This window comes from Rhodnius prolixus, unplaced genomic scaffold (genome assembly GCF_049639745.1).
Source record: "Rhodnius prolixus isolate KJV_2025 unplaced genomic scaffold, Rpr scaffold_12, whole genome shotgun sequence".
Taxonomy (NCBI): domain Eukaryota; kingdom Metazoa; phylum Arthropoda; class Insecta; order Hemiptera; family Reduviidae; genus Rhodnius; species Rhodnius prolixus.
In genome coordinates, this window is record NW_027411635.1 from 10,972,981 (window position 1) to 10,999,479 (window position 26,499).

Consider the following 26,499-nt stretch of genomic DNA (forward strand, 5'->3'; position numbering starts at 1 on the left):
GTATCGATGGTGCAGCTCTTTATAGGACAGCAAAACTTCACCTCCTTCTAAAAAACCCCTCGTAAATAAATAAGTTTTACTTTATTAAAAAAAATTATCAGAACAATTAAAATATCAGTACATTACACTGAAATCGCACGTTAGAGGAAAGCCTAATCAACCTCTTCACCAAAATAGTTAATAAATTAATATTCCAAGTGAAATGTTAAAAATAAACAAGTTATTGATTGAAATTTACGAAGTGAGTAAGTACATCAAATTTTTTTAAAAAAAATCTTTTGGAGCTGTTTTTAAGCGAACAGAAAAAAGATCAGACTGTGATCTAAATGTTAGCCGCCAGCCTAGGGGTTCTGGAATATGTGTTGAGCAAATAGCATACGAACGAGAACTAGCACTCACATCCATTGAAGACCATGCCAATAATCACTGCTGTTCAAGGCAGGTAAATTCCCAACCAGTCCACAGCTCAAGGATAATTCCCAATAGTCACTACTGCTCAAGAGGTAGATTCCCACTAGTCACTGCTGTTCAAGGCAGGTAAATTGCCAACTAGTCACAGCTCAAGGATAATTCCCAATAGTCACTAACTGCTAAAGGCAAATTTCCACTAGTCATTCACTACTACTCAAGTCAAATGACAACCATTTGTTTTTAATACAAAAAATAAATCTTAACAAAGGAAGAAAAAAAAAAATAAGTGATAAGTGATAATTTCCAGTCAATGGATTTTAATCGCCAAGTTACCGTCAGTGCCAATGAAAACAAAGATAAAGTTTTATCACCCTCTAGTTTTACATTTCTGATATAGTATTTGTACGAGTTAACATACGACACAAACCTGCAATAATTCATGGAATAATCCATTCAGGAATGTAGTTCCAGTAAAGGTAAACACGCCATTTTAGCAAAACATTTAAACTGAAATGTTACTTAATAAGAATATCATGAAAATCCATTCTGAACTTCATAAGCTATTCATCAATGGCTTAATCCGAACGCGTTATCACATATTCCACTTTCTTCACGCCTACAATCAAAATCCATTAATTCATCAACTTTTCTGAGCATAGATTCCAGACAATCCCCTCTGGACGGTTGTGGCCTAGCGGTCTTCTTTAAAAGTGACCGACACTGAAATAATGTCGCGTTTTAGTAGCGTCCACTGACGTAGTGTGGCGTGATTTTTTTTTTGCTTCGCGGTCATTTCACCGTTTTACTTATTTTTGGATCCGGAAGTGGTGCAGCAGTTGTAAATTTTTCAAGAAAAACAACAACAAAAAAGGCTAACCAACCCGCCACCCAAATATAATATAAATATAATTAGCAATTATTAAATTTTAAGTAAACATAAGTGCAATTTACTTTTAGATTTTAACTACGCAGTTGAACATTTAAACTTTTTATCAAAACACAAAATAATTGGAGGAAACTTAATGAAAATACAAATTAAAAGATCGTTAAGCTTTAAGCTTGCCGTTTATAATATCATATCTTAAATTCTTGGCAAAGGCAATCAGAAGAAGATAATTTAAGATAGATAAATTAATTGGCATACGTAATTGAACATTTAAACTTTTATCAAAACACAAAATAACTGGAGAAAACTTAATGAAATACAAATTTAAAGATCGTTAAGCTTTAAGCTTGCCGTTTATAATTATAATATCATTCTTAAAGTCTTGGTAAAGGCAATCAGAGGAATATAAGATAGATAAATTAATTGGCATACGTAGGTAAACATTTAAACTTTTATCAAAACACAAAATAACTGGAGAAAACTTAATGAAAATACAAATTTAAAGATCGTTAAGCTTTAAGCTTGCCGTTTATAATATCATATCTTAAATTCTTGGTAAAGGCAATCAGCGTAAGGTCCCAGAAAGGCACCCTTAATTGAATTTTCGTAAGGAAAAAAAAAGGTTACAAATAAAAGTTACAGACTAATTTGAGAACAATGTGATCGCATTGTTTTTTAGGAAACCCCAAAAAGTGGCAAAATTCATTCTGTTAAGTGGGGCTTCCATTGTTTAGGATTTTGGACCGATTTTAGCTTTCTGCAAATTATAGTTTCCGAGATATTTTATTCACACACAGGTACCCCCACACTCACACCCTTTTCAAGAAAAAAAAATTATTTACTTTATTCAGAGCATGCATTAACATGAATTTTCAGAGAATCGAGAATATTATATTCGCAAAATTATTAACCAATAAGAAAGAACAATTACCGAATGAGAAAAAGACGTTTACACACATGAGGTTTGGTTCTTTATTCAGCAAAACTCAAGGCTTATATTTCCGGTGAAAGCCTAATTTTGGTGCGTGGGGAGTAAGCTAACCTGGCGGCGTGCAACCTGGCCAGCTGACCTTGGCCAGGAGCAGCATTGCGTCACAAGAGAGCCCTCTCACTTTCTAGCGACACACTAACTATAACTCGCCTCTTTGCCCATTATCTCCCAAGTATCTTTGGCAAACGCTACAGTTTCTTTTAATTGTTTTATAGTCAATATTGTTTTCTTGAATCAGTATTGTAATTGTTAATCCATTAATTGCAATTATATTTGGCAATTAAGATCACCCCACTCCACATACACATACAACAGATTAACTGCAACGACATCTCTGCCACTGAACAACTGTTTTTGAAATAGCAAGAAAGAGACTTGTATAACAGAAAGTGAATAAGAACTGATAACATAATTTTGTACTTATAAATAAATAACCTTTATTTATAACCTGTTGCATAATAGGAAATGCATGGCCATATTGCCTTCTGCTGAAAATGGCTAATATAAAAAAAAGAAAAGAAAAATACGAAAACAAAAATCAAAATTACAGTTGTAGCACGTTCGAGAATAAATAAATCAATTAAACAAAATGGATACTTGAATTTTAAGTAAATATAAGTGCAATTTACTTTTAGATTTTAACTACGCAGTTGAACATTTAAACTTTTTATCAAAACACAAAATAATTGGAGGAAACTTAATGAAAATACAAATTAAAAGATCGTTAAGCTTTAAGCTTGCCGTTTATAATATCATATCTTAAATTCTTGGTAAAGGCAATCAGAAGAAGATAATTTAAGATAGATAAATTAATTGGCATACGTAATTGAACATTTAAACTTTTATCAAAACACAAAATAACTGGAGAAAACTTAATGAAAATACAAATTTAAAGATCGTTAAGCTTTAAGCTTGCCGTTTATAATATCTTAAATTCTTGGTAAAGGCAATCAGCGAAAGACAATCTAAGGTAGATAAATAAATTAGCAATATAATAGGCCAGAAAGGTTAGAGCAACCCAAAATCCGAAGTTGGAGTTCACTTGAGGTCGAGCATATTGCAAGGAAATGTGAAAAAGAACCTTCCTGTACTCATGAAGAGCACAATCAAGGAACACTTTTTAACCTCAACAATTCCGTTCAGATTCTAAAAAGCCAACTAAAATCTCTAAAGTTTAATTTGGAGTTATATAATATGGCCGAAATGGATTTATAGACAGCCTTTGTCTTCCATGAGGTGATCTGTAAAGAAGGAAACGCTTTGTACTTCTTAGCCCTTCACACAGACTCTTCTCCGGATAGACGTTTTCTTTATCATCAATGCAGTCAATTTTGACTGCCACAAGGGGGATGGAACAGCCGATCAGCTGGCCAGGAACGGAGCTAACACTCCATTCATTGGCCTGGAACCTGTCCTGAAAGATCACCAAGAGTGCAGTTCGTGCGGCTCTCAGAGGCTGGATCTGGAGAGAGCATGAAAAGAACTGGGTGAGGTCCTGGGATTAAACACAGTAAGACTCTGATGCTTTGGCTGTGTAAACAAAGAACCAAAGAGACTCTGTGCTTGGGCAGAAATCAGATTACTCTGATCACAGGCCAATTCACAGGGCAAGGTAGGTTCAGGAAGTATCTGTATAACATGGGGGCTTATTAGCTCGGAACTGTTGTGCAGATTGTGTCAGGAAGAGGAGGAAACGGCCTCTCACCTGCTGTTCGATTGCGCTATGGAACTTTGAGCCCAAAGGAGATAGTAGCTCAAAAAGAACTAGTAGGGAAAGTCCTCAACCTCTTTAGTAGGAGAGGTTTCGTATTCTAGATCCAAAAAGGGGAAGACACAATTGTAGCTGTGGTGCCGTGGGGCATTGGTCTCGTCCCTTTTCTAATTTTACCTTATCTTGACGGCCACAAATTGAGAACTACCATAGATTGTAACAAATATCATCGAATAGTGCATACTCTGGAGCTTATACACCTATTTCAGGCCCCAGACATCGTTAAAGTGGTAAAAATACCTAGGATTGCGTTGGGGCAGGTAATGAGATACACAGAAAGGTAATGGAGGAAAATGGGCAGCGCACAAGAAGAGTTGGACGTCCTACGGTTACGATGGGTTGATGGTGTTAGCGAGGACTCCAAGTACATGCTGAACACCCGCAATTGGAAAGCCACCGCATTAAATAGAGTGGACTGGCGGAAGCGGATCGAGGAGGCCAAGGCCCATTGATGGGCTGGCTGTACAGCCGAGTAAGAAAAACTGGTCTCATCTCTTCATGCCATAAAGCTAAACCATATCTTCAACACTTTCAATGGTAAGGATTACGGTCAAAGAAAAAAACGAAAATACCTATATAGTATAAAATATAAAAACGATAATCAAAGATCCTATCTTATTTTAACTATAGAACAGACACACACAAAAAAAAAGATAATCAAAACAAAATATATAACCACATAATCAAAACACTAATCATGAAGCCACTGAAGTAACAGGGTAAAACCTCCTTTTACTTTGTACTCCTCCACACATGGTATAAAGCCACTGATGAAGACTGAATCAAAGTTTGGTGAACAAGTATTCATGACTGATACCCAACTAGATTAGAAAGCATAAAAAAAGAAAAAAATTTAACATATCATTTAACAAGTGATTCGAAACAACTTAGATCAATCTGAGTTAATAAACTCACTTTTCTGGGGGTGAAAAATGTACAAATAAAAACGATAGGCATACAAATGAATAAATAGTAACAGTATAGCAAATTTGTATTTCCAACCTCACCCATGTACACCAAATTAGAATTCTAGCAAGAATTTTAACGTTGGAAGCTGACCAGGTTGCAGAACTGAAAATTATTCTGCAAGAGCACGTTAAAAATCAAAGAAGTATAGCAGTTAAATTCCTTCCCACAACGTACTCATTCTAGAGAAACATTGTTATCGAAAGTAAAGAGCATATCTATAAGAAGTTTAAAAAACCAAAAAATCACTTTATAATTAAATTTGGACTTATGGTTCACGGATTTAATCCAAAAAAAACTAACACCCAAAGTGGAAGTAGTATTAAAACGGAATATAAAGTTTCAAAATCCTGTTTTTTTTTTGTTTTTTTTGGTTTTCATGGAAATTCTGTTCTCATACACACCCCACGCGCCAAAAACTTTTTTTGAACTTGTTCCAAAAACATGCATTGGCTGTAAAATTCAATGAAAAAATGCCAAAATTGCAATAAATAAATAAAAAATTGAAGAAATTTTATACATGATATTTTGGTGTAAAACGGATATAACATTAAACATTTATAAGTATTGAACACCGGATGTAGCTTTTTATTGAATCGATTTACAGGTGTTTTATAAGGTTCCTCTATTAACTGGCTCTATATAAAAAATTTACTATTCTGAAAGTGTATCTATTGATCTTTCATAAAACAGCAATTCTGTGTACATTTAGGTCTATTTCTTTTATTTGAAACTAAATAAGAACTATTCTTACAAACTATATTATTATTGCAGGGAGTTAGTACCTTTCTTTAATGTGCTATAGTGTAAGGATCTGATAGGAACTGGCATGTGTCGGAGGTCCCCTCCGACATTGGGTTTGACTGTAAGGAGGTGGTTACTTACAGAAACCCTAGGAGAACACAGACTGGGACTCGTTTAGACGGGATCTCAGTGCAAACATTGGTACAGTCAACAATAACTTTAGGACCCAGATGGACATTGATGTAGCTGCTGAGAGAAGACTTCAGGGCGTCATCAAGGAGGCCTACTGAGAGAATTGGCTCTCAGAGATTGGATCTGGAGGGAGCATGAAAAGAACTGGGTGATGTGTCCAGGGGATTAAACACAGTAAGACCATGATGCCTTGGCTGTGTAAGCAAAGAACCAAAGAGACCCTGTGTTTGGGCAGAAATCAGATTATTCTGATTACAGGCCTATTCACACGGGGCACGGTAGGTTCAAGAAGCAACTGCGCAAGGTGGGGCTCGGAGCCGTTGTGCAGATTATGTCAGGAAGAGGAGGAAACGGCCTCTCACCTGTTGTTCGATTGCGTTGCTATGAAACCTTTGGAACGCTGAGGGCGAAGGAGATAGTAGCGCAAAAAGAACTAGTATAGGGAAAGTCCTCAACCTCTTTAGGAAGGGAAGGTTCGCCTACTAGAACTAAGAAGGGGCTGGCACAATAAGTCTTCTGTGGCTGCGGTTCCGTGGGGCGTAGGTCCCGTCCCATCTACTATCTAATCTAAAGATCTGATACCAGTAAAAAAGAGAAATGCGTAATCGAAATTCCCAGTTGGGTAGAATAACAGTTCACCAGAAATGCGATTGAACAGAACTGCTTTTTCTAGTATTTTTGTAATTTCTGGGCCGTCACCGAAGCGTTTCATTGGAGAAGGTGTTCATAACATTTGTTGCATAGTTCAGACCGCACTACCTCTATAATGATAGTTCTTATGTTCTTATAAGAACGGCATTTATAAGGTCAGAAACGTAGCTAGATATTACCCATTGGTACCAGTTCACTTCTCACCTCTGAAGATGGTTAAGCGGTATCCATCAAACTAGGAGATATTTGGCAGTTCACTCTCTTGACGCTTTCAATGAATTTACTGAGAAGAACGTATTGATTTACCAGATGCAACATCTCAGAAATAGGGAAAACCATTATTTCCACAAAGGAAATGAATCTGGTTCTACCAAAAGTCCTCTACTGAGTGGGGTTTTGTAGTGACAATAAACACAGGGAGCACAGATTGGTGATTGGGTAAGACTTGATGCGCCAGGGTAACCGTGTTCACTCAACACCTCATTATGTTCTTAACTTATGTTAAGAACTAACTAGAAGGAAGTTTTTTTCTCTGTGATGAAAGAAGATTCGTTTGATTATTCACAACACAATTCTTATTTTTTAAAAGAAAACTTGACGCTAATATTGTTGAGGATTGATAGCGTTAAAAGAGGGTAGGATTTTGGTGCCCACACCCAGACTAGCGCCACAGGAGGCTCTGTGTAACCCGACGAGCGCAGGTAAACCCGGTCGATGACTCATGCAGCTGATAGATGACTCACGGCTCCACTAAGAGCTGATGCCTTGGTAATTCCTTTGTATAGCCGCTCTTCCAAATTTCTACTTCCTAATAATGTATACGTTAACAACTATTTCCATTTTGAATTGTCTAAAATTTGAATTTAATTCAGTAAACAAAACGTTTTGTGAGTTCAGTGGTCATCAAACCTTGTATTCCCTTGTGAAACCTTGATAAATACAACATGCAACACTATAACTTGTTATAGTTAACAGAAAAAGGAAGTAAAAAAAAATCTAGTGACAAACACATGCCTTCTCTATCAATACAAAATTTACTACCAATACTGAATCACATTTTGGAGCGTTTTTAGTTATCTTTGACCTCAAGGAAGCCGTGCTATTGGAGAGTTGCACGGCCATGCACGTGGAGCACTCAGTTTACCATATGGAAATCATCACATTGTGAACTCACAAACAAAATATTTCTTTAATTTTTTTTTTTTTTTGTATAATAAGTTGCTTCCCTTAATGTAAACAATTTCTATTTTTTGTTTTTCTGTGTTTCTGAACGTTTAAAGACTCAGACGCGGTGTTTTAAAAAGCTTATTGTCGAAATTACAATTAAAAAGTAGTTTTTAAAAAAGAACTTCGTTTTTATCTCATCAAAATTATGCCACTAAGAACTGCTCCTTCTTCAATAATCGAGGAGAACGATATTTAGATCTGTAAGGGTGTAAGATAGCAAAATATTGGTAGCCCAATAATATCTGGTAGATTGCCGATGGCTGGGATACTTGCACCAGGATGGAGGAGACAAGAGGTTACCAAGAATGATTTGTAAAGATACTCTGATGGAAAAATGGTGAAGAACTATAAAGCCTCCAACTGAAATGATTAAAGGATGAGCAGAACGATATTGGAAGCCATTAACTTCACTATAAACAATTTTTTCTAACGAATAAAAAGTAGTCCATATGCGGGATTCGAACCGCGGACCTTCCGCTCACAAAGCAACGCTCTTGACCACTAGACCAGCTAGCGCCCCTTGCCACCTACTTATATCATAACATTATCATCAACTTCTCTTACAAGTACCAGAAATAATTATAGTTTAAATTCTTTATATATAAAAGCCCAGTGCCCATGTCTAATAAAATACTGGGGTACCAAGTCTTTAACAAGCAAAACAGAGTCGAAACAGCAAAACAGTGTGCTCACAAAACTCGTAACTGATAAATAATATACACATGAATAGTCTGTCGTGAACACTTAAAACACGACTCCTATAATTTCAAATTTATAATTTTTTCTCAAATAATCAATTTTTTACTAAATATATTATTTGTTATTTCAATCTTAATAAAGGATCACAATAATAAAAACTTGTAAGAGAAGTCAATATTGGCCACTAAATATTCCTAAATAACTAGAAATGGCCGTTTTCTAGTACAATTTTTTGAGAAAAACTATCCTGGTTCTTGTATTTCGTGGACTATATGTTACTCTAGTCCAAAAGTAGAAATAAAAAACCATAACATTTCCAGATCATAAAACATTTCCCTCCGTAAACGTGCCTTTTTTTGGAGAAGATCTGAAAACAACGAAGAACTGACAGATCATACCTGAAAACCAGATAATCTGATAATTATGTTAATGAATAAAATAGAATAAGAGAACAAATCAAAAAGGTTTTACTGGAGCAAAACAGGTTTTAATACATTTATAAATATAAATTTAAGTATTCGCTGGTCATTATTTTCTAATATTTAACAAAACCCATAATAAAATACTGAAGTTAAACAGGTAAAAGTTGGTCAAAAATAAACTTAATTTTCCATGTTACTTATAGTACGTTGAAATCTTTACTTAATCACTAAAATGGTTATGGACGTGATTAGAAATCATACAAAATTACATGTTCAGTGAAATTGCATAATAATGTGTCTTGTTCTCCACTTCTAGGTGCTGGTCTAGTGGTCAAGAGAGTGGCTTCGTAAGCGGAAGGTCCCCGGTTCGAATCCCGCGTATTACTACTTTTTATTTGTTAGAAAAAAAATTGTTTATAGTAAAGTATTGGGCTTCTGCCCCCCCCCACCGTCCAAGATACCTGGTAGCTGGACGTTAAACTTCGCCTAAAAAAATAGGGCGATTTACTTAACTTTACACGACTTAAGTTATATTGAGTTAACGTTTAACCACACTCAAAAGAGAGACTAATTTTGAAAAACAACTCTTTGGAACTCAAAAAATGCTGTTTTGAATATTAAAAAAATTAAAGATCTCATATTCATTCCCCCCCCCCGCTAAAAAAGAAAAAAAAATCGCTTTAATTCCTCATTTTAATCGGGTGTAGATCGAGTTACGTCAGGCGTTTTTACTTGACGCAACAATACAATGTAATATACATTAAGGTAATCTTCAATTTAAGTCGTCTCACACAATGATAACAACAATAACAAAATCTTTGGTACCATCACCTACATTTAGGCAAAACCTTATTCATTTCCTGACTATTGTTTCCTTATCTATTAATTAGTAGATACTTATTTTGGATTTTAAAAAAAATCCCAGAATGCAGCGACAGCCTGGCTGAGAGATGGTAAAAAATATGGATAGTTCACATCAAGAAATCCGCGTCCTCTAAGAAAAATTAACTCTAGTCAGTCATTTTTCAAAAAAAAAAAACATATGCAAACGGCCTTTTAGTCTAAAAAACTTTGAACATGCTCGTTCTTAAAGTGTCATTATATTGCAATATACCATTTTTCATAAACTGTATAACGTGAGTTTTAGTTATTTTTTTTTTTAATTCCAACTTTTATATAACTTAACTTGAAATATATATAACTTACAACTTGGGGAATTGCATTTTTTTTTTTTTTTTAAAAAATCCGTTCTTTAAACTTTAAACGTACTTTACGTATATTTAGGCCACTTATTTATTTCTAATTATTTCAGTGTTAAATTTGGTATTCAAATATTTTTTTTAATTTAATATTTTACTCGCGAGAATTTGATAAATTACCAGGTTATCCAAAAAAAACTTTTAACGTAAAAATAAGATATTTAAAGCCACTATTTTCATAATAATATACATGAGCAACATTTACTTGAAAAAATATATATACACTTCTATATTATATAAAATTGTTCAAATTTTTAACGCATCACTTAAAAAAACTCATCTTTTTGACAAATATCAAAAAATTTTGTGAAAACTTAAAAGGAAATATTCTAACAAAAATTAGAAGTTTAAGCCCAGAAAAGTGAAAGCATTTTTAGACTATCGAAGATTAGTATTGGTTGAAGAAGAGGACAGAAAAGAATTTAGAACAAAATAGTCTAACAAAAATTAGAAGTTTAAGCCCAGAAAAGAGAAAGCATTTTTAGACTATCGAAGATTAGTATTGGTTGAAGAAGAGGACAGAAAAGAATTTAGAACAAAATAGTCTAACAAAAATTAGAAGTTTAAGCCCAGAAAAGTGAAAGCATTTTTAGACTATCGAAGATTAGTATTGGTAGAAGAAGAGGACAGAAAAGAATTTAGAACAAAATAGTCTAACAAAAATTAGAAGTTTAAGCCCAGAAAAGAGAAAGCATTTTTAGACTATCGAAGATTAGTATTGGTTGAAGAAGAGGACAGAAAAGAATTTAGAACAAAATAGTCTAACAAAAATTAGAAGTTTAAGCCCAGAAAAGTGAAAGCATTTTTAGACTATCGAAGATTAGTATTGGTTGAAGAAGAGGACAGAAAAGAATTTAGAACAAAATAGTCTAACAAAAATTAGAAGTTTAAGCCCAGAAAAGTGAAAGCATTTTTAGACTATCGAAGATTCAATTTATTACTGAGCATCCCACATAAAATTTGGTATTATAATAGGCCCTCATTTTTTTTAAAAAAAATAATTATAATCTATAAACCTTGAGAAATTCCTGAAGTTGAAGCTTCAGAATCGTATGTCTTCACAGACGATATTTTTATTCATTGAACAAGGAATAACCAATAAATGCTTAATGAATTATTTATTATTTTGAATAATACGCTAGACTGTTTTGTATGTGAGAAAAATAACTCAAAACCGAAAAAAAAAGCATACATTTTGATTCTTTTAAAATACCCATGTGGTAGACAGACCAGGTTTTGGTTAACTATTTATAAGTGCCACCTTTATATTATTTCTATTTTCTACTGTTTTCCATAACTGCTGGTATTTTTTAAACCTTACGCATATTTAGGCCACTGTTTTCTTGCTATTTATTAACGCGTTAAAAAGGATATTCAATTTTTTTATATTAATTTTTTATTCGTAAGAATTTGAAAAATTAAATTTTAAAGTTTTAAATATTTCAAATATAATACATTAAAAGCCATAATTTTCAGTTCGAATGCTAGCTTTTATTAAACAATAGTCACAGAAAACATCCCTAGATTTGCATCGTTATTATTAAACAAAGAGAAAAAAATCTAAGGGCCAGCAGCTGGATTCGAACCCAGAGATCTCCAAGTGGGAATCAAATATGCTAACCACATAGCTAAACCCTTTTCCTGGCTGCTATTGTTTCAATAAATTCCTTTTGTTCTTAAATATTTTTCAAATCTCTGACGATTTATTTTTTGAATTAAAAGTTGTAAAATAGATGGATCGAAAAGTTGTGTCGATTCTACGCATGACAGTATCTGATTTTTGTTTTTTTGGCTCATTGCCTACTTCAAAATCTAGCCAAAAACATGGGGGACTTGTTTTTACTTGTAAATAATTAAATCTTTTTTGGTTTTTGCAATTTTAGGGAAAGGAAAGACCAACCAAATACTGTAACAGTTACTACCAAATAAAAACATTTGCTATGTTTATCCGAGGGCCACTAGACGTTTTTAAAGGTTAAAAGTGTTTTTTTAGTGGTAGTTTTGATCTTTTCAATTTGTACCAATCAGAAAGAACAACAACTTACAAGACATTGACGTGTTAAAGTATAAAGTAATCGCCTATTTCTTTTAGGCGGAGCTTAACGTCCAAACTACCAATTAAGTGTCGTGGACGGGGCTGGAAGCACAATACTTTACCATAAACAATTTTTTCTAACAAATAAAAAGTACTCATACACGGGATTCGAACTGGCGATCTCCTACACATAAAGCCAAGCTCTTGACCACTAGACCAACACCCGCTCCACGTTTTAGATAGTATATGTGCGCCTATAATCGTTATAAAAAGTATAGTAGTCGTTTGCCACAAAAATCTCTCTATGCCCTTAATGAGATAATTCCGGCTAGCCAATTTCTATAAAATTTAAAAAAAAATCAGTCTCACTTTAAATTTTTATTGATATTATTCAGGTGGTAAGATAATGGATATTAATATTATATTTAATATATAATATGCGTATATATACACAGTAAAAGATCGATTAGTAAAATCTACTTTTTCATACGTAGAGCGCCAAAAACTGAAAAAGTCTCAGCTCAAAATTCAAAATATAGAAATCTGCATTATTATAATACATTTATTATTATTATTATTGTGAGCTTCTCTAATAATGTAACTGAAACAAAACAAAATAAACAACAAACATGTTGATAATGAGACATCTAGGATGCTGTGGCGTTTATTTTCTTTTAAATAATCTGCGGTTATTATCGCAATTTTTTTAACAGACAAGCTTTGAATTATTATCAAACAAACACTGATTATCAAGGGCACTAATGGGACTTATCATAACAAATATTTTTTTTTTCTTTAAAATACTATGTTTACGAATTGCGTTTATGTTTATTTCTCAAATCTACGAACCTATGGAATCAAATTTCACTTTTATCTACCTTATGAATGTCTGAATGGCACTTATATATTTTTCTCATTATATAAATGAGATGAGGGGAATAACAATTGGATACGTGATATCCAAAAAGTTTAAATAAACCTCTTCTTGCAAACAGTCTATACTCTAAACAATTACAGCAAACTCAAAATGGCTGTTTTGTACAGTCATACTTCCGGCCAAATGCTATACAGGATGATTAAATTAAAAACAGGTTTTAGATCAATAAAAATATACTAAGAAACAATTGTTGTAGAGAGGAACCTCCCTCTTATTAAATGAAATTTCCTAGAATAATATTATAAATAAAAGTGTGATACATCTATGGTTGTGTTAACTCAATAACATAAGTCGTGTAAAGTAAAGTTAATCGCCTATTTTCTCAGGCGAAGCTTCTTAACGTCTAACTACCAATTAGGTGTCGCGGACGGGGCACGGAAGCTCATACTTTACTGTAAACAATTTGTTTATAACAAATAAAAAGTTGTCATACGCGGGATTTGAACTGGCAATCTTCTAAACATAAAGCCACACTCTTGACCACTAGACCAACTGAGGAAATTGAATTTACAAGTTTCTGAACCACTGTTTTCAACTTATTATTTTTTTTTACGTGCATATGGTTCTATAATTTTTATTTTTAACATTTCATTTAAGAGCACTTTTTAGAGCATAACTGGAAGGTAGGCTTATCCTCTAAACTGCTATTTTAGTGTAATATACGGTTCCATCATCTTTAAAAAGAAATAAAATATGTCGAAATTTCTAATTCGAAAAACTTGGTTGCCCGTGTCACTTCTTTTTTTAAACTTTTTTTTTTGTGATTATCTACACTACCGCCAGAATTTGAACTGAACTATGGCATAAATCTATATGTTAGGCCTATCTTTTACTGTTCATTATTTTTGGTGGCTGATTCATTCGTTTTAATAGGATGAAAAAAGAACGGCCAGTTTCAGTCATATTTGATGAAATATGACTGAAACTGGTAATTATTTTTTTCATCCTATAATTATTTTATTGTAACGAACACATATTGAAACCTACCATCGGTTTAGTACAAACATTTGTTTTGAAAAAAAAAATTCAAACGTTGGTTGATTTATCTACCTAAACACAGTTTAATTCTGTCACACTCAATATTCACTGAAATTGCATATTCGATAGACAGATGGTTTTCTAGCACGACTCATAAAAATAATACAGAGGTTAGTAGAATAGTACAATATACTTAAGCAGCACATTAGAGAAAACTTAAACTCCGCTGGAAAAAAAGAAGAAGATTTAAATGAATTTATAAAAACAGTCACGTTTTCAATTTGTTTTTGCCAGGTTTATAGTAAATTTGAGAGCATTTTTCGAGAAATACCTTCTTAAAAACCCACATTATCATACCCAATAGAAAAGTCTACTTGTGGTAGTAAATTCAAAATTGAAAATATTCTCGAATGTATCAGAAAATAACCTTGTATTTTTTTTTTTGTGCGAAATCATTATCTTTTTTGGAAGAAATTTGAGAATTCTTAATAGTTGAAGAACTTAACTAAGAAAAGCAATACTAACAAGAGAAGCAAGAAGTAGAAGGCGTCTGAGAGGGTAAGTGAACCGTACAAGGTTCTATAGAACTCAAGGCCATACTGACAGCCTCGCACAGGCGATTGTACTTCTATCCTAACACTACCGAAGCTCCTTTGATAGAAACCAAACAAGAACACTTGGAACAATAAAACTTACTTCCCTCACAAAAATTTTCTACAAGAATATATATGCCAAACTCTACAATGGTCTAATCTACTGTTAATATAGTTTTCAAACCGTAATGCTATTTTCTTCTTTTTTTTTTTTTGTAACAACACACGCGACAAGTTGCATTTAATAGCTATTTTAGGGAATGAGCTTTAAACATTGTTGATAAAGATAACACTGAATTAGACCAAAATGAGATGTTAATCTATGTTAGATTAAAACAAGTTGATAACCAAACTAAACCTAATTCAAACCTTGTACTGGTAAGGCATATATATTTATACTAACTTTATGCTAAATATTAATTAATAATAATTGTCACTTACCTGAATTGTCTCCTTTGATTTCATAGAATAATGCTTTTAAAATTATTTCCATCCTGTAAATAAAAGAGAATCATATCAATGTTTTTTTGTTTAAAAGAGGGAAAAATTACCGCACAATGTGGCAAAAAAACTACGGCATTACTATAAAAATTAAATAATTAATAAAAATTAACACTTTTGGGCTAAAAAGAAGTAAAATACACACCAAGCCTTTTTGTTTTCCTTATAATGTTCAACTTCAAAAATAAAGTACAATTTTTTAGTAAATTGAAACTGCCTATGTTGAAAACTAGCAATAAACGTAAACAAAAAATCTAAAAAAACAAAAAACAAAACAAAAGAAATAACTTATAAAATGAAGACAATTCAAGCAGCGCAGCGAACGGGCGTCTCACGACTGACTATACTGCCCGTTTAATGCCAACTGAATGCAGCTGCTGTAGCGTCATTCCCCCACTACTAACTGTGACTCAGCGGGGCCAACACAAGTGATAGGCCTAGAGACAATAATACTAGAGTGGGCCACTATATTGGATGGAGTTCGTGCTTACACAACCAACCAATTGCTTTAAAAAAAAATATATATGTATATATTTGGTGCAGACATACAAGAAATTCTTTTACGTAATTAAATCGCTGAAAACAACCGAAAATCTGTTAAATGAAATGATAATAATTATGGTTTGACAATTTTCTTTAAAGTTTAAAATGTTGGTTACATATTTAATTCCATATTGGATGATAAGTCTTAATCTTAATCTTAATTAAAATGAAATAGGGAATCTAGCCTGCTGGTCCTAGGAGCTTCTTACAGCTCACCGCCCCTTGATGGACACAGTTATTTACGAGAGAATACTGTCCAGAAGCCGGCAGTGTACTAAAAAAAGTTCTAGGCGCCAATGACCTCTAAGACTGACATTGAAATCTGAATATAAAAATAAGAACGTATTGTACGTTTGTTCAAAATCTAAAATCTCCAAAACTTCTTCACCGATTGCTTTGCAATTTTAACACAACGTTACATTTGAATACGGGCGTTTTTTAATATACCCATTACATAGATGTCACACCTGTAACAAGTAAAAGCATGTTTTTTATATTGTTTTTTTTTTTAAACAGCGCCATCTGTTGTACGTAAAAGCAACACACGCTGTACTAAATATTTTACGATTCCATTTCAATGTTTCCGATTGCACATTGTTAAATTGAATGTTCGTAGGTTGCAATGTGTAACAAATAGCCCTGAATCTACCGGCTAAAATGTTTACTGCTCTCTTCAAGTTATGGCAAAATGATGCGTTTGCCGAAAAACTGCTGTATTCCGAAGTGCCTAAGTATTACACATGGAACGAACGCGAGTGTGATATCATTTGAACGACGCAAACGAGGAGAGCAATTCGACGGACAACCTGGCATATTTAAAGAAACTACGATAGGCAGACTTGTACACTGGTGCAACCCAATCAAGATGAATGCTTCTTTCTTAAATAAGCCCGGTCCAACGTCTTCCAGCAGTTGAGAATTGAAGAGCTTGATGCAAAAAGGAGTTAGAAATAGAAATAGAAAAGAAATTTATTATTCTGGGACAATTGTCCCCTAAGAATAAACACGGGTACAAATAGAGGCCTTAATAGTTTGGCCTGTGATTATACAGAAATTAAATAAATAAATAAGTTATCTACATTTTTTTTTTCAGAAAATGTGGTGCTCCCTATTGTATGTTCAATTCTACATCTTTTGATACATAAACGAGTCTTTGTGCAGACTCGTTTATTATTACTTATACTCTAACCTAGGTTAGATTTGGAGCAAAAATGAGTTTTCTACTGCAGATAACTTTCTTTTGCTCCAAACAGAAGAGATGACGCAATCAATCAAACAAAAATTTTTTTATTAGGTTTACTTAATGTTTATATTAGGTAGATATTTTTTTTTTTTTTTTTTTTTTTGGTAGATATTATTTTTCTTTTTGACAGGCATAATAATATACCCTAACATTCGCTTCGACAAGACACAAAATGCCACTTAAAAGCTCAAAAACAAGAAATCTGTTGACTAAAGTACTTAATATGTACTCAAGTTTTACTAAAAATTATGATTTTGGTGCAAAAGAAGAGTTTTAGCAGCAAAATAACTTTTGCTTATAGCAAGCTTAAAAAATGCCCTAGAAAGTTCAAATTGAGAGCCCCAAATGACCCCCATCACAATATATTAACTAATCCTTACAGCAGACACAGCATAAGGAATACATCTTAAAGCATATTTAGTTTTTTGTCCCTACTAAAAATTTTAAAAAACTGTAGATAACTCCTTTTTGCACCAAGCTCTTCAATTGACAACGGTCATTACCACATGCCACTTTCCGCAGTGCATGTCAAGCACTAAATTTATTGGAGAACGACCGACACTGTGATCTATGCATTAATGGACGCGTGCAAAACACCGTCACATCCAAATAAAATTCGTGCATTGTTTGCAATCATATTGACCGCCTGCTCTCCTTCATCTCCGACAGAGTTATGGGAGAAATATAAATCGCACATGGATGAAGATATTTTCCTTCGAATACGCAAGGAAAATTCAAATATGAACATGGATTTCACAGCTGAAATCTACAACAAAGATTGAAGATTTGTGCTCAGAAATCGCGAACAAAGTTTTCAATCAATCGGTGAATGCCATCACCGGAATTGCCACGTAACGCGTGGCCGGAAACAACTAGTTAATAAATAAATAAATTATGAAAATGTAGACAAAAGATTATTAATTGGCCTCCTAACAAAATTTTTGTGGAGTTCATTTACGTTAGGATTCATTATAACTAAGGAACGGATTTTTATGTATTTAAAAATGCCAAATATTTAATTAAAATATGCATTTATTTTCAATTATGTGGAAAATATGTGATTTTCTTAAAATATTTTCTGAAATATTTAAGTAAAATGGACATTTTTTTTTATGAAAATGAAATTTTTGGGGGGGGCAAGTTATAATTATTTATACAAGAAAAGAACATTTTTACAATTTATAATAATTTATTAGGAACAAAATAATTTGTTTTTACAAGTTATAATGATTTATACAACAAAGAACATTTTTACTATTTATAAAAAGATGTGTTAAATTTTCAATTTTGAAAACTTCACTCTTCGAAATTGTTTGCAACCACATGAAATTTCAAATGTTGGAACGTAAAGTGACGACGATCTGGGCGTAAGATGGATTTGTAACGACTAAAATCCTTTGAAATGAGGATTTCTAAGTTTGTGGAAAGGGATATCTGCTCTAACCAAAGCCCGACACAGATCTGTACTCAGGGTAGACTTACTTGATGATGGAGATGTAAGGAAGGCTTGATAGGACGTCCTCTCTTTCTTTCTGTTTTTATTCTCTATGTGCGATCTGGTGGCAATATGTTGGGTGACTTGGGAACGTTGAGAGCAAGAAACGCGCTTGTCACAAGCTATGCAGTACAAAATGTCTCCATCACTTCGAAAAAGTTCTGCCGGAAACTCGCGAAGATATTTAGCAACCAGTTGTTTGTTTGAGGCCGATGTTCGTGGCATTTCACCCAAAAAACAATACACTAAGGGACCGAACGAAATGAATTGGACACTTCAACGAACGAGCTGAAAGAACAGACAACCTCAAAGAACTAACAAGTGCCCGTCACTGTTTAGCAGCATTCTGTGTAAATTACAATAACCATTGTACCCACTGTGATTTACAGCCCTACAGTCTGTGGTTCACAGTTCCTGTCAACCACCTCCCAATTATGAAAATATGCCCAAAATGAAAAATATGTACATATTTTGATTAAATATGTAGAAATATTTATTTATTTTAATCAAATATGTATAAATATGCGTTAACATCCAAATATGTGGAAATATGTGAAATAAAAGTAGACTCAAACGGCTTAAAAAGTGTCAGTATGAATACTTCTAGTTGAAAAACGTCTGTAAATTGCCTAGAAAAAAATATGTAAATACATACGAATCCGTTCCCTAATTATAGCTGTACAGACAATTGTATCATTAGGAACATAAACTTGAGATTACTGAAATCTACGGTTGCGAATGTTGAAAAAAAGAAAATAGAAAAGATTATAGTATCTCATTTGAGAACGTGAGATTCCAATTATTTATCCAAGTGCCACGTAACCCTGTTCTCAGTAAAGTGATGATTTACACCACTTTATTTTGTATGCCCTGCAAAGGCAAGAAGTCTACTCACTAAAAATAATAATATTTGAAGTGTTCGTGTTACTTTCAACGCAAATGATGTCTTAACTTTATTAGAACGAATTTTAAATGTGTAAGCTGACACACAAAAAAAGTCGATAGTACAAGTCGATAGTTAAAAGAACCTGGACGGCCATCACAATTTCTCTGCCATTCGAATCTATCACAGGCTTTCCTTCTCTAATTCCAGATTGCCAATGCCCTAAATCCTATCTATCCACCTTTTTCTTGGGCATCCTCACTAGATCTCCATTCCAGTTAGCCTTCTAAGAGTGGATTCTCCGATTAGGCATTCCCAAGACGTGCCTCCATTCAACTTATCTGGTCCTTCTTAATGAATGAAATCAGATCTATTTCCTGAAATAATTCTCGAAATTCTTCGTTTTTTCCATATTCTCCGCAATTCTTTTTCACAAACATTTCAATATATATCCTTCTGAGTACCATTCTTAGCCCAAACATTCGAGCAATTGTTCAACTTTTCTGGGTAATGCACCCAGGTTTCACAATCATATACAGTGACTCCCATTAATATTGGGACACCTATTACAAAATGATTTAAAAGGAAAATGAAAACAACACACAAAAGTTTGGAATTTTTTTTAAAAAAAATTACATTAGCAACATCTGTGGAAATTATATATAAGTATAAATCGATGAAATTCCAAACTGTTAGGTAGCACTTTTTGAAAAAGTGTAAAATAAGGCTCTCAAAAATATTGGGACACCAGAAGTGCTAGAGTTTAAATGTTCAATATTTAAAATCTCCTACTATTTAATAGTTGGTTGGTAATAATTTAATAATTGCTTTTTGACTTACAATAGCCCTCAAACGATCAGGCATAGGTGAAACAAGTTTTTGGTTAATTCAGGTGGTGTTTTTTTCCCATTCTTCCAGGAAACATCGTTTTAATTCATTTTTGTTAGATATTACTCGTTTGCTTAAAGCACTAGCTAAATATTGCCATAAATCTTCAATGGGACTGCGGAGAGGTTTGGAAAACTTTTCGGCAATTATATAACAGTCACTGACGTATCACCCAAGCCGTAGGTTTGGGGTCGTTATCTTGGCAGAATTTAAAAGACCCTAAAATACCCAATTTTTTGGCACTTTTTCCAAATTATATTTTAATATATTACTATAAACCATTTTGTGCATCATTCCATCAATAAACACTAATTCTCCAAATCCTGATGCGGACATCCAGCCCCAAACCATAACTGACCCACCTCCACCCGGAGGTGGAGCTTTAAAACCCTTTAATGTTGGCTGTAAATTCTTCTTTTCGAGCTCAGCATTCGCTTTCCTCCAGCCCATAACCCATCCATCGGACTGAAAAACATTAAATTTTGATTCATCGCTAGAGTATATCATTCCAAAAGTCACTATTTCCATTAAAACATTTTTCGGCAAATTTCACTCTCTTAACACGATTTATCTTACTGACAAAAGGATTCTTCCAGGCTACTCTACCATGATAGTCGAGTTTTCTTAGCACTCTCCGAACTGTTTCTGCCCCTTTTTTGCTTTCTAAACATGTCAAAAATATCACATAGAAGTTTTGGAGCACTAAGTCGGTGATCTTTTTTAATTCTTTTAATATATAACGCTGCTCTCTCTCAGAGGGCAGTTGAGGACGGCCTTTTTGTGGGGTTGAAACAATTCTTTTTTCTTTTTGGTAACGCTGAATGATGTTCCACGCAGTAGATGTTTTAGGTCCGATCAGTTTTTCTGTCCCTCAAACACTTTTTTTTTTGTCTTTGTGCAAAGAAATTACAATTTTTCTTTGTTCAATCGTTGTATTTGTATTTTTGCGCGACATGTTACACCTGGCTTGATTTATATAAACTAATATAATTATTAATTTCATATTGAATATAAGCTTAAGGTAAATATTTACAAATTGTATAAATATTCGGGCAAAACCTTGGACAAACTATAAATTATAATAGTGTCCCGATATTTATGAGAGGTAGAATTTGCTCTTATTATAATATATATATTTTTTAATCTACCAAAACATTTTTATGTACTTATTTAAATAGTTTTTATTTAATTAATAGTAATTATAAAATGAAATGAATTTATAAAAATTTGAATAAATGGGTGCCACTTTTAATTTTCGTCAATTTTGAACTTCTGTATGTACTGTCCCAATATTAATGGGAGTCACTGTATAACCATTAACACACGGTAGGCTCGATTTTTGGAGGAATTCATTATGAGAGGTTGTATTATTGGTATAAAAATGAATATTTGCCCATAAACAAACCCATAAAACAAATATATTGATTATGGATAAAATTGCAATTCATATAACAAAAATTTAAAACTTTTAAATTAAAAAAATAAATCTTCAAAACGGATAAATTTTTTTTTATTATTATTATTTAAGGCGCGTCAACTTATGAGGTTATTAGCGCCCACAGCTTTTTTTTTTAATGCACTGTCGGCCCCAAGACAGTATTCTCTCGTTTCAGACAACACTATCTGATCACGGAGCTGTAAAAAAACTCCTAGGAAGAAAAAAATCTAAGAGCCATCTGCTGGATTCGAACCCGGGACCTCCGCGTGGAAATCCAATACGTTAACCGCATAGCTAATACCCTCCCTGCGGATAAACGTTCTAATTGTTATAATGCAAATCAAAAGTTTATATAAAAAACAAATAATTTAACTAAAAAAAACTTATAAGTATCTTCAGACAACTAACGTTAATTACGAGGGTCGTTTGAAAAGTCCGTGCAAAAATAAAAACTACTTAATTTTTTGGGGTAAACCTTTTTTATTTTTCAACATAGTCTCCTTTTAGGCTTATACACTTCGTCCAACGCTGCTCTAGTTTGTTGATCCCTTCCGAATAATAGGATTTGTCCAAGTTTGAAAAATAGCCATTCGTTTCTGCAATCACCTTCCTCGTTTTAATAAAATCTTTTTCCCGCCAGCCATTTCTTCATATTGGGGAACAAATAGTAGTCCGAGGGAGCCAAGTCTGGTGAATAGGGGGGATGTGAAACGAGTTGGAACCCTATTTCCATTAATTTTGCGACCACAACTGCTGAGGTGTAAGCTGGTGCGTTGTCGTGATGGAAAAGGACTTTTTGTGGGCCAATCGTGAGCGTTTTTCTTGAAGCTCGGTTTTCAAACGGTCCAATAACGATGAATAATATGCACCTGTAATAGTTTTACCCTTTTCCAGATAGTCCATGAGGATTATTCCTTGCGAATCCCAAATGACAGTCGCCATAATCTTTCTGGCCGAAGGAACGGTCTTCGCCTTTTTTGGCGCAGATTCCCCCTTGGTAACCCATTGTTTAGATTGTTCTTTGGTCTCAGGAGTGTACTGATGTATCCATGTTTCATCCACAGTGACGAAACGACGCTTCTGGAACGCACCAGCGGATTCTTCTGGAACAGCTGCAAACCGTTCGTTTTTGGTCAAGCGTGAGCAATCGCGGCACCCATTTTGCGGATAGCTTTGTCATGTCCAAATGTTGATGCAAAATATTATGTACCCGTTCATTCGAGATGCCCACAGCACTAGCAATCTCACGCACCTTCACTCTTCTGTCATCCATCACCATATCATGGATTTTATCAATGATTTCTGGAGTAGTAACCTCAACAGGGCGTCCAGAACGTTCAGCGTCACTTGTGCCCATATGGCCACTCCGAAAATTTTGAAACCACTTATAAACTGTTCTAATCGAAGGTGCAGAGTCACCATAATGTTTATCTAGCTTCTCTTTAGTCTCCTGAGGCGTTTTGCCTTTCATAAAGTAGTGTTTAATCAACACACGAAATTCTTTTTCGTCCATTTTTTGAAAATCACTCGACTTCCTCGATTCAAACGAATGCCAAACACAAAGAAATAGACCGATCTGGCTGAAACTTGGTGTGTGTTCTTCCAAGAGATGCTACTAACTAAACATAACCTCGATACGCGCCAGTGGTGCTATCTCTCTGACTTTGCACGGACTTTTCAAACGACCCTCGTAAGTTTGGAACATTTTAAAAATGTGATTAAAAATTTACTTCTAAAAGAAAAGGTAAGTAGGATTCCTTCTAATGTAATTTTTTATTCTGAAATTTATTCTTGTTAGTATTAAGATTAAGACTATTTTAGTAACAACTAAAATCTAGTTTCAAGAAACTTTTTTAACTAAAAGTACCTCCTTGATCTAATGGATTGTTTACTTTTACAAAAATGGCTTCTAAAGATTTTTGTAAACTTCCTGTATCAACTATATATAACATATATTTAAACTTCTTTTCTTTTAATCATTTAAAAAAAAAAAAAAAATCCATTTTAGAACAGTTTTCGGCAATACAGATATTGTGATAGTCTTCCCTGTAAGGTTATAATTCAATATACGGTTACAAACTGGTAAGAATTAATTGTGACACAGATATTCGAAGTTTTGTACAAAAAATTGTGAGAAAGAACCTTCAGAATAATTGTAAGAGAAAGTCATATAAGTGTTCACACCTATTTTTTTTCTCTTTTATTATTTTAGATAATATTCTTAAATTATCTTCAATAATGAATGCTTATCTTGGTTTACAATAGTGTACGAGTCAAGACTCTGAATAACAACAACGCAGATAATATACATGATTTTGAGGAGAAATGTTACCAAACATGGTCGTTTTCATGAAATTTCTTGTATTACTTGTTATCTTTTTTGAAAACTTATTTTTTTTAATACAAAACTGCTGAACTAACCTCCAAATATTGCAAATATTTTATACACCTAACTTTAGAAACATAAAGAAATGTGGTGGTAACCATGGAGTCATACAACGCCATTTTGGATTTTTCATGAATCACTTTTGTTTTTAATCGGAATCTTTTTTTTTATTTTGATTCCAGCGTCAGATTAAGGTGTGTGCTGTTGAACTGTGTATTTTCACATCCAGTCTTGGGTATTAGCATGGTTCTAGGAGACTTGAAGAGTTAGCTACTATTAAAGACTTTCTTCAAGTTTAGGTGCCACCATATAGGTGGCGTTTCATGATACGAGAAGATGGATAAGCTGGCAAAATCGGACGCCTTATTCGTCCCAAACTAGCGTTTGATACAATCTCTGGTTTTCAAGTATGGACAGGTACACAAATATTGATTTGTTCCCCGTACAGATATTTTTTTTTCTGAAATGCTGTGGACTATTCCATAGAATTCTTTCAGGTACCTGGTTGGTTCCCTCATTGGACATTTTCGAGACAATTCTAGAAAATGAGCCCTCATGCACCGTAGAGATCCTGAAAAAGAAAAAACCATCCATCTTAAGATGGATTTTTTTTTAGAGTATGGAAGGGTAGTTTTAGGATTTTTGATCGGTATAGGTTGACGGTAAAGGAGCTTACGTATTTCCCCTTGAAAAGGAGCTCAATTTGTTCGGTCAGCTTTGAAACTAGGTACCTCTGGAATGGACTGGATTTCCAATCTCGATCTTCTATAGTCATTGTTATTTCTATCGGGTAACTACCTGGATCTAGAGAGGTTTTAGATAGCGTAAGGGTTCCCACCAGTAAGAATAATAAATTTTAACGGCACGTTACAATTTTCAACATGCTGTAACTGGTCCAAGATAAATATGCATCTTCTATATTTACCAACACCATAAATAGTTTAATAAAATTCTATAGTTAACCCTCACTCATCTTTACTTCAATTACCAAAATTACACCAAAGTTTTGAAACACATTTAATTATTCTTAACATTGTTGTTAAAATGTTTCAATACTTTAACCTTTTTTGAAAATGTAACCTACGACTTCCCTCAAAGTTGATGAACTGGTTGTATTTACGTAGATCTTTCGATTAAAGGTACATCTGGAAGTAGGCAGATTAGCCTCTAATGCGCCATTTGACTGAAATTAACTCTTGTTACTAATAAAGGGGAAAGGCAGGGTGTTGGTCTAGTGGTCAAAAGCGTGGCTTTGTGTGCTGGAGTTCGCTGGTTCGAATCCCGCGTATGACTACTTTTTATTTATTAGGAAAAATTGTTTTCAGTAAAGTATGAGCTTCCGCCTCTGTCCATAATATCTAATGGGTAATTGGACGTTAAGCCCCGTATTAAAAAATAAAATAGGCGATTACTTCTTAACAATTGAACAGTGCTTATAGCCTTATTCCATACTAAAGTGATACTTTAGAGGGATGCTTACCTCCAACTCACCCACAGAACCATTTTTATGTATAAAAAAATAAAATAAAATAAAATTTACAGAATTGTTAGACAACAAGCGAGAAATCCACTCGTAAAAGTGGTACAGAAATTGAAATTTTCAGTAGCAAAAGCTACATCAAATTTAATAAATTATAGCAATCAATAAAGGAGTTCAAATTTCATACTTAGTTTAGATATAATAATAAGAATTCTGTCTACTAATTGGAAGTGTCACTTTTTTAGTTTTCTCGAAAATTGCCCCTGAGATTGTTTTTTAACTTAGTATATTAAATGCTCACTGTGAGTGATGGCCTGGACCGAGTGTTCTGGAGAGACAAGATCCGTGCAGGCAATCTTTGGGAGACGCCTGAATTGAAACTGTTCGGTAGGTTGATCGTCAAAAACTGCACGAAAAAGCGTAGCATTGAAATACACCCAACTTTGACAATTTTTTTGTTTCTCTTTTTCTATAAAAGATAAAATTCCCAAATTTTCTTTATAATATAGGGAAAAATCCTCCTTTATAACTGTAATTTTTTTTTGCAACAACCTAGATCTGATAGATTTTGAGAAAAAAGACGCTGAAAATGAGCAAAAACTGCATTTTCAAAAATTGTCCTTGTTCTTGTTGTTATCTTTTTTGTAAAGAACGTAGCGCCTAAACGCGCGAACCGATTTTCATGAATGAGGTGTCATTCGAGTCGGAATTTTATGTAGATATGCCTTTTGTGGGTCTCGACGCTCTACATCGAATGGGAGTGGAGTTAGCCCCCTTTATGTAAGGCCCCCTCCAAAATTATTATCACTAATTACTCTGTAAATCTTAGCCCGATTTTGATAAAAATTTGGTAGGATGATAGGGTTAGGGCTCCCCTACG

General features: G+C 33.7%; 1 protein-coding gene across 2 annotated transcripts in view; it reads right to left on the bottom strand.

Moving 5' to 3' along the window:
• Positions 1 to 26,499, bottom strand: part of brat (tripartite motif-containing protein brain tumor) — a 60,561-nt gene that overhangs the window by 26,607 nt on the left and 7,455 nt on the right. The window contains exons 1-2 of one of the 2 annotated variants that reach the window (XM_074143192.1): positions 15,409 to 15,624; positions 15,204 to 15,256 (exon numbers count right to left, since the gene is read on the bottom strand). The gene's annotated coding sequence lies outside the window, so the exon portion shown is untranslated. Of the gene's footprint in view, positions 1 to 15,203; positions 15,257 to 15,408; positions 15,625 to 26,499 lie in introns of those variants that run through there. The other variant, XM_074143193.1, reaches the window with a different exon arrangement.